This window comes from Rhipicephalus microplus, chromosome X, assembly GCF_043290135.1.
Source record: "Rhipicephalus microplus isolate Deutch F79 chromosome X, USDA_Rmic, whole genome shotgun sequence".
NCBI classification, from domain to species: domain Eukaryota; kingdom Metazoa; phylum Arthropoda; class Arachnida; order Ixodida; family Ixodidae; genus Rhipicephalus; species Rhipicephalus microplus.
This window is the reverse complement of record NC_134710.1, coordinates 316,846,753-316,866,640: the sequence shown is the minus strand read 5'-3', so window position 1 is coordinate 316,866,640 and position 19,888 is coordinate 316,846,753. Positions and strand designations below refer to the sequence as shown.

Here is a 19,888-nt window from a genome sequence, read left to right as displayed (position 1 = left end):
CGACGGCAGTCTCACCACTCAGACATTCGTAAAATGTCACAAAATGTCGCCTGACGCATTCCGAACCCGAAAGAAAGCGACTGCCGTGGAAGTGCTTCCACCGTTTGCTAGTTTGTTGAATATGCGCGAACAACAACGCCCCGAAAGCGAAGGAAAATATTGTTTTGTTTGTTTGTTTCGACAGCGCGCACGCCTCGATTCGCACTGCAATACTCTATGACTAGGCCAGCACACTGCATGCCTTCATAACACACAGCACGCATTGCGCAGAAGCACTGCCAAACTGTTTAGATATATCGTTATACAAAGAAAGGTTTAACAAAGATATGATGATGTCAAAGCGGGCGAAACGTAGCCCGACAAGACATCAAGAATGCCAATACTAAAGGTTTCGGTATTTGCCGGCAACATTTTATCCCTGAGTCTTTGGCATTCGGGGATCTAAGTGTTGAAGCTTATAGCTGCGTATATAGCAAACCAGCTGTTCAGTCAGTCCTTTTCTCCAATCCTGAATTGTTAAGCCGCTTTCTCTGGCGCTGTTCTGCGATCGTTTGTCGATTTCTTCAATTAAAATTGTACTATCGACTTCCTGATGACATAATTACGATTAATCACAACCACATGTTCCGTGATCCGTTAGCTAAGATTGTATATGTTTGATGAATTCGGCAACCCTATATTTATGGTCTGTGATGTATTGGATAGTATTGTATTATACCAGCTTTATTTATACCATTACTTACTGCTTATTGATAATTTACTTTTCTGCAGTGTAATAACCCGCTTCCTTCTGAAATGCCATTTGTCCCTGGTGGTAAAATCAAATAAATTCGATTCTGGGTTATTACGTGCCTAATACACGAAACGATTATCAGTGCAGTTCTGCGAAAGAATATCGACCACTCGAGGTTCTTTAACGTGCATCTAAATCAAAGTAAGTAAGTGCGTTCGCGTTTCCTACGCTTTGAAATGCACCCGCCATTACCGGGAAGCGACTACGCATCTTTCTATTGCAACATCTTAACCACTCAGCTATATCACGGGTAGTTTTTTTGATTACACTTGAAAACCTGACGACAGAGAAATGAGATTGTTAAAGTGATGGAAGATTGACTGGATGATTATGAACGGAATATCAACAGGCCGAGGACAACTGCTTCACTAGGCGGTGGGCATTCCGACTTCCCCCACTGTAACGGGGAAAATTAACGGCATGCGTAGGAAGAAACGCGAGGTTGCGTCTGCACACGCCATCCCCACAGCGCGTTGTTAACAAACCCTTCAGGTCGAGCACTTACTTCCAGTTTTACAAATATTCAGAACATAGAAAACTCGTACAAAATAGATGGTTCTGGTTCGAGCCACACTGAACTTATATGATGCCGGTGCATGTTCACTTAAAAGTATGGGTCAATTAATTATCAGAAAAATTAATAAACACCAACTGAACGAGTCCATTCAAATAGCACACGCTACGTGAGCAGCTGGGATCGTTGGAGTACTTGCAGTAGCCGATCTAAACCATGCGCTTCGTTCAGTGCAGCCTCTGGGACCCACTTTGGCGGATCACGAAACACAAAGTCGACCCCAAGAACACGTCAGTGTACCCAAACGCCGACGTGCAAGTGCCACTATAAGGATCAGGGTCGAGTCCAAGACTTTCCTTTCCGTAGATTTGGCAGAACATATCTTGCGTTTCATGCGCCTTGCAAGAACGACACGAAAGAAAAAAAAGCAAGCAGAAAAGCTCAATTAGCAATGACCAAGCTGTTTAGTTTCATTGGACCTACAAGTGCAACGGTGCCGCTAGCAGTCGGCCTTACTAGCTCACCGTAATTTTTCAAGCTATGCCACCTTTCTATACTCTAAATAGCTTCTCTCGTGGCATCACCATTTTTAAGACGAAAGTGTTTTATGCTGGGGCCCACCAAGACTTCAATGACGTATTTCCGTCACGGAAGTGAAGTCGAAAAAATACGCACGGTCAGAAAACGAAAAAAAAAAGTTCTAACATCGGGAGTCGAGCCCGTGACCTCTGGGTCCACGACAACAGATGCCAGACACGCTACCCACTGCGCCATACTTTCAGCCCTTAAAAACATGCGCTTTTTATATCTACCACTTCCCTCTCAGAGTTCTTGGTGAAGTCCATCATGACCCTGGCGCCCGCGATTAGTTTCTTCAACGCGTCGTTTCTAAGCGTCCGTCTCGTTCGGCGAGTTTATAGGAGTATATGCGATTTTGTAAACGCAAAACAAACCTCTAGGTGGAAATCTTACCTCAAACTTCGGTGTCGCTCATTACATTCATTCATACGAAAAAAAAAAATGTGGCTGATCCCCCTATATCGGAATCGGTATACACCTTTTCCGCGGGAGGGAAGCAACAGCACCATGATGGGCTGCGCGCGGAAGTAGAAAGGCCAAGGGCGCAGCCTTGGCCGTGCATTTTTGAGGGGCGCAGCCCAAAGAGGACTATGGCGGCGCCCACGGAGGCGTTTTTGAAAAGGTCTTACAACAAATCGAAACATGTTTTTACAGAAGTAGTTGAGCATTTATCAAGCCTTGTTTTAGCAACAACAACAAGTTGCATGCAGAGTCACGTTAAGAATGACAAGCAGCTCGAAACTCGCAGCGCACACCTCAAGCAGAAAGCACGCACTAAATTAGAATACGCAGGACGAGCGCCGACTAACTCTCACAGCTCGACACTTAAAGCGCGCTGTTAAAACAGAAGGACGCACGAAACGAACGCACAAATATACACAGGATAAGCGCAAACAACTGTCAGAACTCTTCTTACATCGTTTGTCAGCACCTCGCTCCCTTCGTAAACGTGACCGCGGCAGCGTGCGAAGTGACCTTCGTCCTTTTCCGAATTAAGAGCCTGATAAACAAGCGCGCTCCGTGGAGGCGGCACTTCGTGGAGGCGACGATCTTCAGAGCGCCCAACGCAAGCCCGTTGCGCCATCTCGCCACTGATAACGAAAACGCGCTAAAATTCCGAAGTTCTGAGGGCTGCCAAACGGTGTGTGGTGTATTAAACGGCTTGCCATTAGCATTCCAAACAACGTGCGCTCCATGGCGTTAGCGCCGCGGGCTTAGAATCAAGAGGTTACTAGTTCAATTCCGCGCGACATATCTGTGCGTTTTGGTCTTTGGTTTGCAATTTCTTAGTGTATATTTTGCAACATCACTCCCGTAGAGGCAGTACGTCGGCGGAGCCGCGGTGGAATCCGACATAAAACACTTTCGTGTTAAAAAAAAAAAAACCTGGAACGCATAGAGCAACACACCTCCTTTGTCTGCACGTACAAACTTCACCTACGCTCGCTCCGCTCGAAATCGTGGCCGGCCAACAAGACGACGCAAGGCGCATTGCGTTTCCCTCTGGTCTTTCGATGGAGGCGGAAATGCTGTAGGCCCGCGCGCTCAGATTTGTGCGCACGTTAAAGAACCCCGGGTGGTCGAAATTTCCGGAGCCCTCCACTACGGCGTCTCTCATACTCATATGGTGGTTTTGGGACGTTAAACCCCACATATCAATTTACCTCTGGTCGGGCCGTTGCGTTCAATAACTCCGTCATGCCACGAGTCGGCATCCTTAGCACAAGTTCGGCGTCCGATCAGTCGCGTTCTTCTGGCTGTCCCATCGCTTTCTCCGGTTTCGCACTCACCTATGACCAAAATGGTTTCTTTAATCATTATTGACGAATATTACTCCTCCAGATGGAGATGTACGGCTAAGCGTTCACGTGGATGCATCCACGTTAAGAGGTGTAATAGGTGTCAAACACCAGCAGACATTGTGCAAGCTCTCTTATATCAATATATAGTTAACATTAAACTACTGTGAGGGCACACCTTACTTTCGGGTTTTACCGATTAGAGAAATTTACCGATGACGGCGGTATCAAACGTTCGATTTTTTTTTTTTCTGTGATGAGTGTTCCCATTCACATCGCAAGCCTGTCCAACTTATCGACGATGACAGTAGCTTGGGACCACTTGAAGGCAGCGCAAATATGCTCACAGATGAACCTGTCGGTGATTAAAGAGGATAATTTGCCAACTGTTTGCAAGCCCTGTGTCGATCTATATAGTGCCGACTTAGAATCGGATGCGTGCGCGGTCTCGTGCGTCCGGTGCGCCGGGAAAAAAATACTATCAGTTACACACTTCACAAAGGATTCGTGTCTGCGGCGCGCCCAATGACCTATACGGGCTATGTGCCAATTTCACGCGCCAGGGTCTTTGCACTAGCGCGCCCTTTAAAACCGGAGTTGTCCCGCTAGCTTGTCGCGGTCGTCCGGTTTTATCTTAAAAGGCAAGCAAAAACAGGTTTCTTTGTTTTGATTTTTTTTCCCCGTATCACGCTCTGCCAGTGAACCACGAGCTGCGTGATTCGGATGCAATATCGCCAGCTACGCGGTCTTGTCTGGACCCAGCCACTTGTATACACGCAGCTGCCCTATACATCGCGCAGTTCGCTTCGAAAGCAGAGAGAGAGAAGAAACAGTAGCGTAGTCAGCCTCTCGTTGGTGGTGGAGGCTATACATGACGCGTTCTGGTGCAGTGCTATCTCGTGAATATTACTGCACAGAAGAGAATTAAAGTGCACGACATCACAGCGTATTCATGACGGTATGTCGGCCTCCTATGAGGACCTCTTACCGGGGTGCTTTGACTTTTAAACAGCGGAGACGGTACTCGATTAAGGATGTAGACTCAAATAGTCACCTTGAACCTTTCTTGCTTGCTTTTCTTTTTTTGCAGAACTCTTTAATGTCTACAGACTCGAGAAATTAACTGCAGATGTAATGGTCTCAGAGGACACTGTCGTTACTTTAGAGAGACGCGTTCGTCATCAAGCAAGCATCAAACTCAGCTGTCAATAACGTAAATACTTCCTGCGATTTTTACATCAGCTGTACGTGCACCTCTTTTTAGAACACAAATTTGCCCAGCGTGACCCTGTTGCACAAGAACTCAACGGACCACAGCATCTTCCCCACGTGTTGGCCCAGCAGATAAGCGCATCATTGTGTGCGCCGCAGTGATCTCACTCGTAATACTCAAGTCAATATTTACGCCATTCACCTGGAAAAGGGCGCAGAGACGTTGAAGCATTTCGACAGATCAAGTTTTCGAGGCGGATAACGGAGTGGAACTATTTCGATGTGACATCGAATCGGTCCCAAAAGAACACAACTAATAGTACTAATTTTTTGCTGCACTACTACTACTACTACTACTACTACTACTACTACTACTAATAATAATAATAATAATAATAATAATAATCCTTTCAACCTTCATAGAGCCCGTGGATTTCTTGAGGGCGGTATACACATGCCCTTATTTTAAATCCAAAGTATTTCTTCGCGTACTCTATCTATGTCTGGGTGCTCTCGTAGTCACCTCCTTAACATGGGCTAGACCATAATTAGTATGGGAGGGTAAGAAGACTGTGATGATTAGGAATGTCAAACCTTTTTCTTCCGACACGCGTAACACATACACGTACATACCACAGGCCATGGTTTGCGGGTACGCGCCAAAAGTGTTAGTTTATAATTAACCAGAAACGACGAGAACCGACATAGGTCATTTGAAAGCACGAGCGTTAAGAAAAAAACTGGCGTCGGTAGCGTTGACTCGGCGAATTCAAAGAATAGATATCACGGTATACGCAGGAATCGAACCCAAGCATTCTGCGTGCCAATCAAGTATTCTAGCACAGAGCCACGCCAGCTCCCTCAAGTGCTTAGGAGAAAGAACCTATGCAGGCGTAGTGTTGAGGATACGTCAACTGTTGGCATTGTTGCCTATCTATTTTTCTAAACACAACATATATACTCCCATGGCACAGGCGTCACATCGGGTTAACGTCAACTGTATACGTAAGCGTCATTCACTGAAGCTTTACCACCGTATTCACAAACGCTCCTCGACTCTACTTTCAGCCTTCACTTGACAGAGTTGAGCACTGCGCCACGACTCGGCTGAAAATGACGCTGCGCTACTCAAGAATTGCAGCAGACTATCGCTGATATGCATTGACTTGCCGTGCCGAGAGTAGCGCTCCCATCAACTTTCTCAAGTGAAGGCAAAGTGTTGAGTGGAGAGAGGTTCTAGAATACGGGGGTTAGTCTTACGTAGCTCTAGCGAGTGCTACCATACTCGCAAGCACAAGCGCTACATATCAGGTCACCACTTCTGGTGTTGGTAACGCCCACGTTGCTTTTGGCATCGTCACGCATTTTTTAACAACTCTTTATTCAAAACATACGCGACTGTTCAACATACATGTCTGTGCATATAACATTAGTACACACCTTTACCGTCATGTTAAGTATCGCTCAAGAAATAAAAATACACCATGGTCATTTTCCCCCGGCATGCTTCGCATGACATCAATTCCCATGGCACGTGGGATATGCCAATTTTTTTTTTCGATGGAAAATTTTGTTTAAAAGATATAGGAAGAAGTTGATGCGCACGGTACATGTGCTCGCGCATAACAGCCGTAAATGTAATACACTGAGATGCACTGTTGGGTTCTCCTGTTCTTCAGCACATACATACATATATATATATATATATATATATATATATATATATATATATATATATATATATATATATATATATATGCGCTGTGGTAGCTCAGTGGTTAGAGCATCGATCGAACGCGTTATTCGAAGGTCGTAGGTTCGATTCCTGCTCACGGCTGGTTATTTTTTCATCCACTTTTCTTTCTTCTTATTTACATTCCATTGGTTCTAATAACTTCCCCTGTACATTCCTTGGCATTACTGTCTGTTAGATCTCATTAATATTGTGTTAAAACACGGAATAACGAGCCCTTAGGTATACACTTCTTTCCCTTATTTTATATATATATATATATATATATATATATATATATATATATATATATATATATATATATATATATATATATATATGTGTGTGTGTGTGTGTGTGTGTGTGTGCGTGCGTGCGTGCGTGTGTGCGTGTGCGTGCGTGCGTGCGCAATATTATTCTTTCTATCAAGTGCTCATTCTTCGTAATGCTGATGACGCGTGTCTGCGCCACAAACGAACAGCGTTGCTACCACGACGACAAAAATAAAACAACCTCCCCACCTCTCACAGGTATTGAGGTAAATTGTTCCTACGCTGCAGAAAACGCGAGATTGGAGCTGTAAAATGAGGCGATGTACCGTCCTTGCTGCAGATCCGGGGCTCGGCGCGCAGGATAGCACACAGCCAGCAACAGAGGATCATAGAAAAAGAAAATAAAATAAGAAAAGGAAGGAAGGAGAAAGATGACGCTCGCGGCCAGACACTTTCGCTTTCCCCTCGGCACTTGGCGCTCAATGGGAAGATCAGCAGTATCGCCGATTGATATCGTTCTCGTCGATGCGTCGGTGACCCCGAAACGCCACCCCACTGCCCCACACTGTGGCGGCGCTATGAACAGCCGGGAGAAAGCGGAGACAATTGTTTCACCCCGGACGGACGACGCAACACAGTGGGCAGAACGGGCGCGATATTAGAACCCATTCACACTGACGACAGAAGACAGCCAATCGCGACGTCCGACCTCAACAGAACAAAGGAAATGCCGCTCTCCCAGCCGGCGATGAATCACGGTTACAGAACAGCTAGCGGCTGCAGCGTCACCGCAGCCCAAAACTGGAAGTCATTGTTCCACCTCGTACTGTCGCGTTAAAGGAAGCATATAGACAGAACGGCGGCGTTCACTTTCGCTAAAATTGTCCCCCTAAGTTCGTAACGATATCTGCAGTTCCACGCACACGCCCTTGGCCACCACCACTGAGCTGCAAGGGACTACTGTCGCGGAAGGAATCTTTATCCCCAAGCGTTGGTGCGTTAGCTGTGGAGAGATATCTTTCCTTCGCACCGTGTCCTCGGCTTCTCAGAGACAATAACTCAGCGCGTCCAGTACAGCAGTGCTGCTGCCGCGGTTTCCTAGATTCCTGTAGCAGCGAGGCTACATTATTTACGATGCGATAGAGGTTACAGCGACATGTAGGTCACGGTAATACGGTTTCACATCGTTATTCAGAAAGAATTACGTGGAAGTCTCAGCTACGCTATAAGATATTTCAGTTATTGTGCCATTTAAACAAAGCACTTTTATCGACACTGATAAAGTTGATATGCGAAGTATCAATGGCGTTAGGACAGGGTGGGTTGAAGATGGTCCAGCCGAGGCCCTCCGTCTACACGCAGTGCACACAACATAGGACGACGAAGAGTGGCATTACAGTTGTTGTTGTTGTTGTTGTTGTTGTTCCCCTGTGCAAATGGCTCGTACCCAAAAAAGGGGATTGGCCGATTATAAGGTGAATTTGCCCTAAACTTTCAGCATTGCGTCATTCCTACAATTTTTCTTGTAACTTAATTTTGATTTGAAATACCGATATCAAGTTTGCAGAAAAAAAAAGAAAAATAGTGAGACAGCAATTTAGCAAGAAAATCGTTTAGTCGCAGTGATGTATTACAGTTGACTCATACACTTTAGTTTCCTTCATCTTCCTTCTCGTCAGGCTTCCATAGTGAGGTCAGTCTGTGAAAGCCTATTCGTTAAACAACTATATTCTGCGAGAAGTGCGGTAGAAGAGCAAGGCATACGCTGTTTCTTTGCGCAAACATAGACGGGGCTCAAATGACCTTCATGGATACTCAATACGCATGTCGAAGAGAGATGACTCAGCATGGACGAAGCACGCTGAGTCATCTGCCTTTGTTGTAATGGCGAAGCTTAATTAGGGTTTGACATTAACGAGAAAAAAAAATACCCACTGTCCTTAGTTTGCACTTACGGCAGCACTCAGTCCGATCCCATTAATGAACGAAGTGTAGGCAGGCCGCTGAGATCCGCGCAAAGCAAGAGCCCTGCTCTCAGAGCAGGCTCGGCGATGCGATCATCGCACCTCGCATAAACGTCCGGCGTCCATGCCGCTAAGTGTCGACGTGCGCGTTTCGCCGCTGAGCAGCTGGGTCAGCGTCGGCGAGTACGCGCGGCCTTACAGCGGCGCCTCCACGCATGCATGAAGCGAAGGGAGCCGCGCTATAGGCACAAAAGCGCGCGGCGCTATACCATGCAGGCTCCGCGCTTGCCTCGAGCAGACGGGCGCAGCGCAGCGTAACCGCGCGCCCCACGCAAGAACTGCGGCTGATGGAGGCGCGGGAAGAGAAGCGGCACGCAGCCCCCGAAGGCGGCTGCGTGCACGGAATTTCCAGAGAAAGCCACCGAGTTCGCCAAAAGGCTGCGCGCTGCATAGCGGCCTAAAACGACGAAGGTAAAACAATCGCACGTAAGCACGGCCACGTAGTGTCGGCATGCGAAAAGAAACGTGGAGGAAAAAAAGCGCTTTCTTATAATCTAGATGGAGTAGCGGCATCGTTCCGCTATATGATACAGGCCTCCTTAGTTTCGGTCCACGAGCCTCGCGCACTGCTGATGCTGCATACAAATGTTTGCTTACTTCCGCCACGCAACGAATTCAAGATAATGCGGCCTGTGACAACCCCGCACACGCGTTCTTGAAACCATTATGTCGGATGCGCAAGAATCACTCGTAAATACCGTGAGTTGCTTGTAAACGTTCAAGAATGGCCGTGTTAAGCAGGCCATGACGGCGTTATTGCGATGTTACCTCGAAAATACCTACGGCGGATGGGTTAAAGGCTGTTAGCACTATAATGTTTCAAAGTCGGAAACACGCACCGTGCATTAATGCAAAAGAAGAAGAGCAGAGTGAACACGGGGATGAGCTCACTCAAAAAGATATTGAGAGAACACACACTCGAGTGTTACCGTTGGCGGCTATACTTCACACCAAGGTGGCTACTTTGCCGATAAAATTTTTCGGTTAACTTCATGCTGTTATGCCTGCGAGTCCACAGCGAACGTCCGTGCCTTTGAAAAACGCATTCCGTGTCAAGGCCAGCCCGCCTGACGCGAACAACTCAACGGCGTAAACACGCGCGGCGCCTTTCTGGCGCGCACGTGCAGTGAGTCAGCGCAGCCGCGAGCCCGTCGAGTAAACAACCGGCGTCTTCCTGTCTGGCGGCTGACGCAATGCGTGGCGACGTCACTCGTCCTTGGGTGCAGCCACCTGCAGCGCAGCCTCTCCAGATTCGATGAGAAAGAAGGACGTGGCCCAGCTGCGACCTCATTGGAGGATTCTGACCTCGCGACCAGCGGCGCTTCGGGTTGGACGTTTGGGTTGGACCCGGGGCATATAAAAGAAGCCCTGCGGCGCGTCGACAGAGACCCCTTCGACAGCAGTCCTATTTGAGAGCAGACCTATATGTTAGAGGGGAGGGCTCGGCTCTTCAAGTCTCTGTCGGCCCCAGTGCCGAATTTGTAACGCCTCTGTAAATATGCTGTACATAAACCTTGTTTAACTCACCGTCGTCTCGTCCGCTCGTCTATCAGCTCTGCGCAGAAGCAGTCGCGAGCTGAGAAACCTACGCTACCAAACGGCTGGTGACCTTCCCGGCGGAGTTCGAAGCAGTGGCGCCTTCGGGACCGTGTTGGCGTCGCCGTCTTTCGTAAACAGTGGTTGCAGCGGTGAGATTTCGAGGCGCCCTTCGTAACGTCGTCGGAGGTGCGCGTCGCAACAATGCCTCCTAGCTGGCTATGGTGAACTTCTATTTTGGCGCATTCACTAGCCATTTTCCTGTAATTCGCAGAAAGAATAACAAAACGCCTAAGCAGAAAACTAATGTTCGCAAGCTTTTCTCGTGTCGACTTATGCGCGCACTTCTCCTGCCCCCGTAAACGGGCTGGTCGTCCCCACCAACGCGCGGCGCGAGTGCAAAGACAAGAGGAAGTGCGCGCACGACGGCGAACGCGACGCTGAATGACGCTGCGCACCATATGCTTGAGCTGCGCACTAATTTATAATGCAGCGCGGGCTTTTGGGTGCATTTCACAGACACAAAACAAAAATCGTAACAATATGAAGCTCAGCTATTCAGCTTCAACCTGAGTATCTTACTTAAAGCAGGACTGCTGTCATGGCAAATAAATTTCTATTCTTAGTCTACGGCATCAAGGCAAAAAAAAAAAACAGCCTTAACAATCCTGTTTAAGGTTTCTTTTTTATTATTGACGGCCAATAACCCCGGTTTCTGCTAAGCTATTGGTGCAAATTACGCGGACAAGAACTCTGTTGCAAAAAAAAAAAAAAACTGAATACGCACTGAACTTATACTTTATTCATTTATCTGCAATTCACCTGTGGTTTGAAAACTTAAATGAAAAGTACTGTGCTTTTATTTCTATTTTTGCTTATTCGAAATCATATTACTTATTTCTGAATGATTAAACAATTCATAATAAAGCTTTTTTTGATAATTAGCTACAAATAAGGTGCTAAAATTAAATGAAGTGGCTACTTTATGATTGAGTTTGGCTCCTTTGCAATTATACCCGGCGGCAGCCCTGCAGACAGCGCATATATCGCGATCCCTTCCAGAAACACATTTTTCCGTCTTCGAGAAACACAGAATGATACACGTAGATAAACAAGTACGAATTTATACCATTAACTGATACGTCATGGCGAAAAAAAAAACTGCGAAATATCAACAAAAAATGACAAAGTTACGATCACCGGCAAGCGTCTCCGCTAATTAGCAACTGAAGCATCTAGTTTGCGCGTTGCGAAAGTAGCGAGCATGCATGCACATGCACTCCAAGCGTAGCAGTTTATATATTCGAACGTGCGCGCGCTACGTGATCATATTGAGTTTGATGCCACATTAGCGTTAGGCAAGCAGAAATTCGTGAAATATGACGTCACTCGCCATTGAATTTACTTTCTCGTTGACCTACGCGGCCTCTCCAAACACGCAATTCAAAATAATGCAACTAAAGCGGCTAGAATTAAAACGCAGTACCTCGCAAATGATTACGGGAGCACGCGACGCTGGAACACGTTTTGCATTACCTCCACCGAAACGTGCGAACCATTCAACCGATTGAGGATTTTCGCGTCCTCACTACTACAACAGATACGACGGCGGCCTTAATACTCACCAAACGCAGGAATCGGTAATATAGCACCCCGAGACTATATCTCACATGGTTGGTCATACGGATTATAAAAAGTGAAGAAACAGTGCTATAATTACGGCAGCGTGCATCACATTTGCTAAAGATGCAATTGTAATAATTGCTGGAATTTTACGTCCCAAAACACCAATACGATTATGAGGGATGTCGTACAGTGGAGGGCTGTGGAAGTTTCGACCACCTAAGCTTTTTCGATTCATGTGCACCAAAATCTGAAATAGCTTTTCACTTGCATTCAAATGCGGCCGTGATTGCATCCCACCACCTTCGGGTCGAGCACCACAAGCGAAAGAATGAAAGTCGTCGTTTCAACAGTCGCTAATGCCTAACGAAGCATATGCCTTGCCTGGAACACTCATTCTCGATATGTCTATAGCTGCGCTAACGCAAACATGAACAGAGAACTTGAAGAACAACTCTGTCCTCGTTTGTATTTGCGCAGTTGAAGAAAGAATATTAACCGACTTGGTGCTCTTCCGTGGAACACCAAATCATCCGAAAAAAAGAAAAACAACTTGACGTGACGCAAACATCGTAATGGTTACGTGTACACTCAAGTGGTCAATGGGCTCGAATGCACGCATGTCTTTAGGCGACACTTCACGCTTTATAAAAACCACCTGAACCACATCTTTTGTTTCCTCGAATCCATATCGTACTAACGCGCGAAAACAGCCCACACGATTATACACTGACAGTTGTGTGAGATGCGGATAAAGCGACAGATGCAACATATATACCGCCCGAATCGCACACCACTATACCGACGGCCAGATAAAAAACCTAAAGCACTCATACTTCCGATATAAGCACCGATCGACCAGCTATCGCCATGATATACCAAAATAGTCAAGTCGATGTTCTTATTTATAATAGCAAGGATCACTCACCGAAACCTGCAATGGGGCACAGAGCTTGATCGCGCCGTGTGACAGCAGAAAGAGCGATACACGCTGCAACGTTGCCTAATGGAGCCGTATATGAGAGCGCGCATTCAATAAATCACGCAACGCAATAAACTGGTATGGTGCAAGAGCGTCATACGTCACGCATTTTGAAGCCTGCTTCCTAAATACAGTACAAGTTAAGCGCCATGAACTTGAGCGCAGCGAAAAGTATAGCACGACCACTTCAAAGACCTGTATGTAGGATATATATATATATATATATATATATATATATATATATATATATATATATATATATATATATATATATATATATATATATATATATATATATATGTGTGTGTGTGTGTGTGTGTGTGTGTGTGTGTGTGTGTGTGTGTGTGTGTGTGTGTGTGTGTACGGACTATTGGTCAATTGCCAGCTCGTAATAAGTTGCACCTTGTAATATGCTCAAATACAAGTAACATGGCAGATCGGCTCAGCGCCCCCGTAATTACTTTTTTTTCTACGGCCACAGACAACTTAAGATCCCTAGAGATATGAATTACGACAGTAATTACAAAATCATAACAGCTTTTAATTTTATGGAGACAGACGCTCGAATGAAATGGAAAAACAAAAGTCCTTCCCAAGAAGAGCCGGTCACCACTTTGAGATTTCCAAAAAGCACGGCCGTGGTAGTTTTTGCGGATTTATGATATGAGACTAATATCGTCGGCGAAACCAAGACCTCCGAAGAGTACAACAGGCACACCCGTTCTAGACGCGCAGAATGATAATATTCGAAATTTCACGTCCTGTTCTGTTGCCGCCACCACCACTGCCTTATGTAAATAGGGGGGCGAGAACTTATTCAAGCTGATAGTCGCTTTTATTTTCACCCCCTCCACCAACTGTGTATTGATGGAAAATAAACCATTATTATTATTATTTTATTAAAATTATTATTAAAACCACGGCACGATCATGAGAGACGCCGTATTGGAGCACTCCGGAAAATTTTGATAATCTGGTGTTCATGCACTGATACCGCACAATACACGGGCCCCAACCATTTCGTCGTCTGCCGCCACCGGGATATATCGCATCACCCTCAGGTCAGCAACCGAACACCATTGGCACTGATCCAACGAGGCGGACGAGACGTCCACAAACAGCGAGCGTCGTGGCATATATTGACCACCAGTCTACTTCACTTCGTGAGTGTGCGCAAAACGCTTCCAGTCGGTGCACCTCGAGTCGGGGTGCACACAGTGTGGAACGCCTTTCGGAAGTCCGTACTTTGATATGTGGGGTTTAACGTCCCAAAAACACCATATGATTATGAGAGACGCCGTAGTCGAGGGCTCCGGAAATTTAGACCAGCTGGGGTTCTTTAACGTGCACCCAAATCTGAGTACACGGGCCTACAACATTTCCGCCTCCATCGGAAACGCAGCCGCCACAGCCGGGAATCGAACCCGCGACCTGCGGGTCAGCAGCCGAGTACCTTAGCCACTAGACCACCGCGGCGGGGCGAAGTCGGTACTTTCAAACCGCAATAGAAGTGGACATACGCTGCGGTTCATTTTCCCCACTGCCAACGCTTGTTTGTTTCTATTTACTTAAACTCAATTGCATGTGCCCACTCCGAGGGGTTTGGCCAGGAATGCGTTGTCCCACTAATCACCTCGTTTTCTTCTCCGCGCACTGTTGCTGAGGCGTCCACCGCCGAGCGAGGCTATACAACTGCGCTCCTCGTTCTTCAGTAATCCCCCATTAACGAGAAACTATACCCCACTCCCGGAAAATGACCGGCCCTCGTGGCACTAAATCCCTTAACCACTGCTTGCGATGAAAAAAAAAAATGGAATACGCTTTTCTAAATGGACCAGCCTCTGCAGTTCGTACTGAAGTGTAACGCTTTCCCCGTTCTCATTTGTCCCGCGCCCCTTATTCACGGATGAACACCAAAGTTGCCCAATTTTCAATTATTCGATCCCATTTGTTCGCTTTCCTGCACCGTAAGGTACCGGCGCGCCGAGTAGAAAGCACACTTTCGTCGATTACACCGAGTCGCCTGGCGGGCGCCGGCGGTAGCGAACGTCGTCGTGCAGTCGCGGTTTCGTTCCAGCTACACGCTGCGGGCCAGCAGATGCCTCCCCCCCCCTCTTTCCGCTCATTCACCTCGGCGCCACGAAGACACTAAGCGCGATCACATCTGCAGCCACGGTTTCACGCAAGAAGGCACGCACCGTCCCCCATCCCAAACAGAGCGGGAAATCCACTGTAGCGCAGTCAGCCGCTTTCTTTTTCGCGAGAGAGCACTCGGGGAGGTGTTCTCTTTAAGAACAATCGGCATTTCCCCGCCAAATGACTGACTGCGCAGTGTCCACCCTCTTCGGATACTCCTCCCACGAGGCCTAAGCAGTGCGCAAGGATAAAAAAGAGAAAGATAATAGATAAAAATATAAAAAAAGAGAGAGGGAGGGGCAGACGACGACGCGTACAGCTGCATATGCGGAGCACCATCCTCGCAAAAGTGAAGTACGCGGATGTAGTGATGCGCAGAACAGGGAGTCTTGTGTTTCTGCATTCAAGCGACTCAGATGCATACGCTGAGAAAGCCTTGGTGATCAACGAGTCCGACAGTTTTCGTACGGTGGCATCACACGCACCACATACATATATACTGAGATCTAACAGACAATAATGCCAAGGAAAGTATAGGGGAAGTTAGTAGACACAATTGTAATGTTAATGTGAAGAAATAAGAGTGGGTGAAAAGATAACTTGCCGTGAGCAGGAACTGAACCTGCGACCTTCGAATAACGCGTTCGATGTTCTACCACTAAGCTACCACGGCGGCTACCTCCCATCCACTTTATTGGGTCTATATGTGAATTTAAACGTGGGAGTGTCAGTCAGCGCAACCAGTAGCCATGGCGGCATGTGTGCTACACTCTCGCCGCCATGGCTACTGGGGGCGCTGATACTCCGACGTTTAAGCACACTCGCCGTGTATATATATATATATATATATATATATATATATATATTAATTTCGGGTTAATTTCGAACACATGTTTCTTTATCCGGCATTAAAATCTAAGCACACAGTTATTTGGATTTTGTTTTCACAGAAATGAGGCCGTCATGGCCAGGAGTCAAACGAGCGCCCAGTATACACTGCTAAATACATCGGCAAAAGAGCTCCATAAGGCCGCTAGGATTTGCGCTTGAGAGGCCGGCCCGCACCCCGTTTTGCCAGGCACCCTGTTTTGTCCTTGAAAGCTGACAGAATCTAGCGTCAAAGACGTCACTTGCTTTCGGTTGGCCCAGAAAAGAGCTGCCCATATGAACGTATGCCATCGAAAATCGGCGAGACTTCACCGATTACTACTAGGTGTTTGTTGCCAGACACGGCGGCACCGGGTCCGCCCGGAAGTGACGGCCAGAACTCTACGCCGATCATGGAGATTGATCGAAGATTGATTGATTGATTTGTGGGGTTTAACGTCCCAAGACCACCATATGATTATGAGAGACGCCGTAGTGGAGGGCTCCGGAAATTTTGACCACTTGGGGTTCTTTAACGTGCACCCAAATCTGAGTACACGGGCCTACAACATTTCCGCGTCCATCGGAAATGCAGCCGCCACAGCCGGGATTTGATCCCGCGACCTGCGGGTCAGCAGCCGAGTACCTTAGCCACTAGACCACCATGGCGGGGCACGCCGATCATGGAGGACGCCAACGATTGACGAATGGCGGCGCAGGCATCAATACCAATCGACAGGAGCGTCTTCCGCACCAAACAATGACATCTTGGCGGGGAAACGGCCGCTAAGTGCGCGGTAATGTGCGCAGAGATAAGCTTGGCGCTAGCCATTGTCTTATTAAGCCTTCCAGGAGCAAACCGAGCCGTTCCACAGAGCGAGTGAGAGAGGCAATGAAAAACCGTGACCAGGGCGAAACAAAGGGCCCCCTCCACAGCGCTCACTTCCTGTCTCCCAACAAGAGTCGGGGAGAGAGAAATGGCGCGCGCTCCGGTTGCACCGCGGGGCGCCCACTCGCGGGCCCCCACTGATCGCGCAGCCGTTATCTCGGAATGGACAGACAGCAGCGGGCGTGTACAGGCATATAACAGCGGTAAAGGAGGCTACACGGTTTCCGGCTCGCCGCACACACTGTCTTTCCTTCCGCCGAACGGGAAAAGACGCGAACAAGCGAGACTGCAGATGAAGTGGAGGCCGGAAATACGCAACGCGGTGACTCAATACGGAAGACTGCAATAGCGACACGAGATGTGCCCGCAGCGAGTACCCCGTCTCGGTATCGTCGTTGGATACGCGATGTCAGCCTTCTCTCTCAGAGAGAGGGAGGGCTGAATTCGCCACTGAGAAGAAGGCCCGTTACGACAAAATTTCCAACACGATCTATCAGAAGCCTGAGCTTTCAGCCCCCACTTTTATTTCTTTTTTTTTTTTTCATTTCACATACCCAGCATTTGGGGACATCGCTTTTAGTTCACCGTTTTTCACACCACGTGGCGTACAGACTTTCATGCTGATACATCATAATGTACAGTCTGTTTCACACTTAGGAGAAATCTCGGAGGGCATGGCCTTGCGGTACGGCCAGCGCTGCAGTCACGCGCCGGAAACAGATCGCACATGCGTAGGCGCTTGAGGAGCTAGTGTTGAACCGCATCGTCTGCAACAGCAGTGCGCGGTGGCCAAATTGTCGGACAGCCCGTTGATTTGATCGTTTCGGCGGGAAATACGCCGATATTCTGCACTAAACGTTGTGCGATGACGATCTATCAGCCTTCATTGGCGATAATGGAGTTCTATAAACGGTGTTTGACCACGCACATTGTTTGCTCTTTCAAAACACCGTAGTATTGAGTGCTACACATATTTGTTCGGTTTAATGTCCCGAAACTACCATATGATTTAGAGAGACATCATAGTGGAGGACCTCGGAAACTTCGACCACCTGGGGTTCTTTAACATGCACCTAAATCAAGGCACACGGCCGCCTCAAGCATTGGTAGTGACCGCCGTATTCTAGAACGCGTCCCTTCACTCAACGCTTCACCTTGACTTGAAAAAGTCGATGGGAGCGCCATCTCTTGGCAGACGAAGCCACTGCATATCGGTTATAATCTGTAGCGTTTCTTGAGAAGCGCAGCGTAAATTTCAGTCGAGCAGCGGCGCAATGCTCAACTCAGTCACGTGAAGGACGAAATTCGAGTCGAGGAGCGTCTGTGAATACGGGGGCGAGTGTTTCAAGTATATTTATTCTTTGTGTGTGCACGGCAGTACGCTGCGACGGGGAACACAATAATGAGCAGTTTATTCACACTAATGCAAAACGAATCTCGTCAAGTCCCCAGCGGCAGCGATGACGGACCCCATTTTGGATGGAAGTGAGGCATACAGCGATGAGCGATATCGGTCCAGTTCCCGCAGTGACGATGAAAGTCATCCGCAGCCCGACAATGCGGCCAGCGCGCGCCGCCGTAGCCGACGACAAGGTTCAACCGTTCAGCACTGCGTCCCTCAAGCGTTTGCGCGCGCTGCGGCTCAAGCGTGACTGCCGCGCTCGCCGCATCATGGCCGCATCGCGATGCCACGGGCGACGAGATTTTCCCTAAGTGTTGAACAAGCTGTACATCACATCTGCAGACTTTTTATGAGGTTTTACCATGACCAACATCCACTTTCTGATCGACTTACCGACAGGTGACCCTTTACCTCTGTAATGCTGCTCTCCTGCACTATCAATTTGGGAAAGCTTTTCAGGAAAAAAATCCAACCAGCGTAATCACACGAAATTTGAAACACAAAAACAGGTTATCCTACCGTACACGCCACCAGAGTGCAAATAGCGAATAACTAATTGTTGTGCTATAATTAGCTTTTCAAAAATCCCCCTATACATTTTCAATGAATATACAAAAGTGACTCGGGAAAAAAGTCCAGCCAGCCAATTAAAACTAATCGCGTTGTACAGCATAACGACATTCTCAGCATTAAGTGCCTGAAGTGCGATTAGCGAAAAATCAGGCACTGCTCATTAATCATTTTTTGAAGAACGCTCCCCATAGCGTACGTTCCACCCAGCGCTTCCCTTTAGGGTCGACTTTGCCGCACTAGCCTATGTCCCAAATTGTTGGACATGATTTCTCCTCCCTCACTATACCACCCGTTAAGTACTGAATCATTTGGAGCAAATGAGACTAAAACTTAGCTTGTATTAGGCACGGACCATATATAAAAAGCACGACGCAGACGAAAGAGAAAGGTAGGCGCTATAAACTTCTGTTCATTCCATGCCCTTAGCACCTATCTTAGACATTCGTAAAAAAACACAGCTCTTCTTGCACGTAATCTTAATCCAAGAAACGTCATTTCATTTTCCGTAAAAGAAAGCGATCGCGAGCTCACACTTGTTTCCCATTTCTTGCTCACCTTCTCTGTGGGAGATTGGACAAAAGTTGAGTGTCTCTGCAGTGCGCTGCTGATCTGTATAGCTGTATGGTTATCGGCCAGGTTAGGATTCAGCTCACACGTGAAATAAAAGAAGCATAAGCTTTAGCAGAAATGGGAGACGTGTGTGAGCTCAAGATCAATTGCTTTGACGGAAAAGGAAATCCCGTTTCTTAAATTAAGATCACGTGCAAAAATAACTGCATGTATAAGATAGGTGTTAAGGGTATGGAATAAACAGGAATTTAGCGCCTACCTTTCTATTTACATCTGCGTCACGTTTCTTTTTAAATAAATGTTACTATTTGCTATATGTAGCGCGCTAATGCAAGCTATATTAATGGATGAACAACTCGCCCGAGCTTCAACACGTGTGAGACCA

The 19,888-nt window shown here is 47.3% G+C and overlaps 1 protein-coding gene and 1 non-coding gene across 5 annotated transcripts in view; one reads left to right on the top strand and one right to left on the bottom strand.

The window, feature by feature from the left end:
- The window catches only part of LOC119161303 (uncharacterized), a 385,199-nt gene that overhangs the window by 27,369 nt on the left and 337,942 nt on the right, over positions 1 to 19,888 (bottom strand). The window lies entirely within an intron of this gene.
- TRNAV-AAC (transfer RNA valine (anticodon AAC)) lies at positions 6,658 to 6,734 on the top strand. Its single transcript is given in 2 exon segments — positions 6,658 to 6,694; positions 6,699 to 6,734. It is a non-coding gene; the product is annotated as a tRNA-Val (tRNA).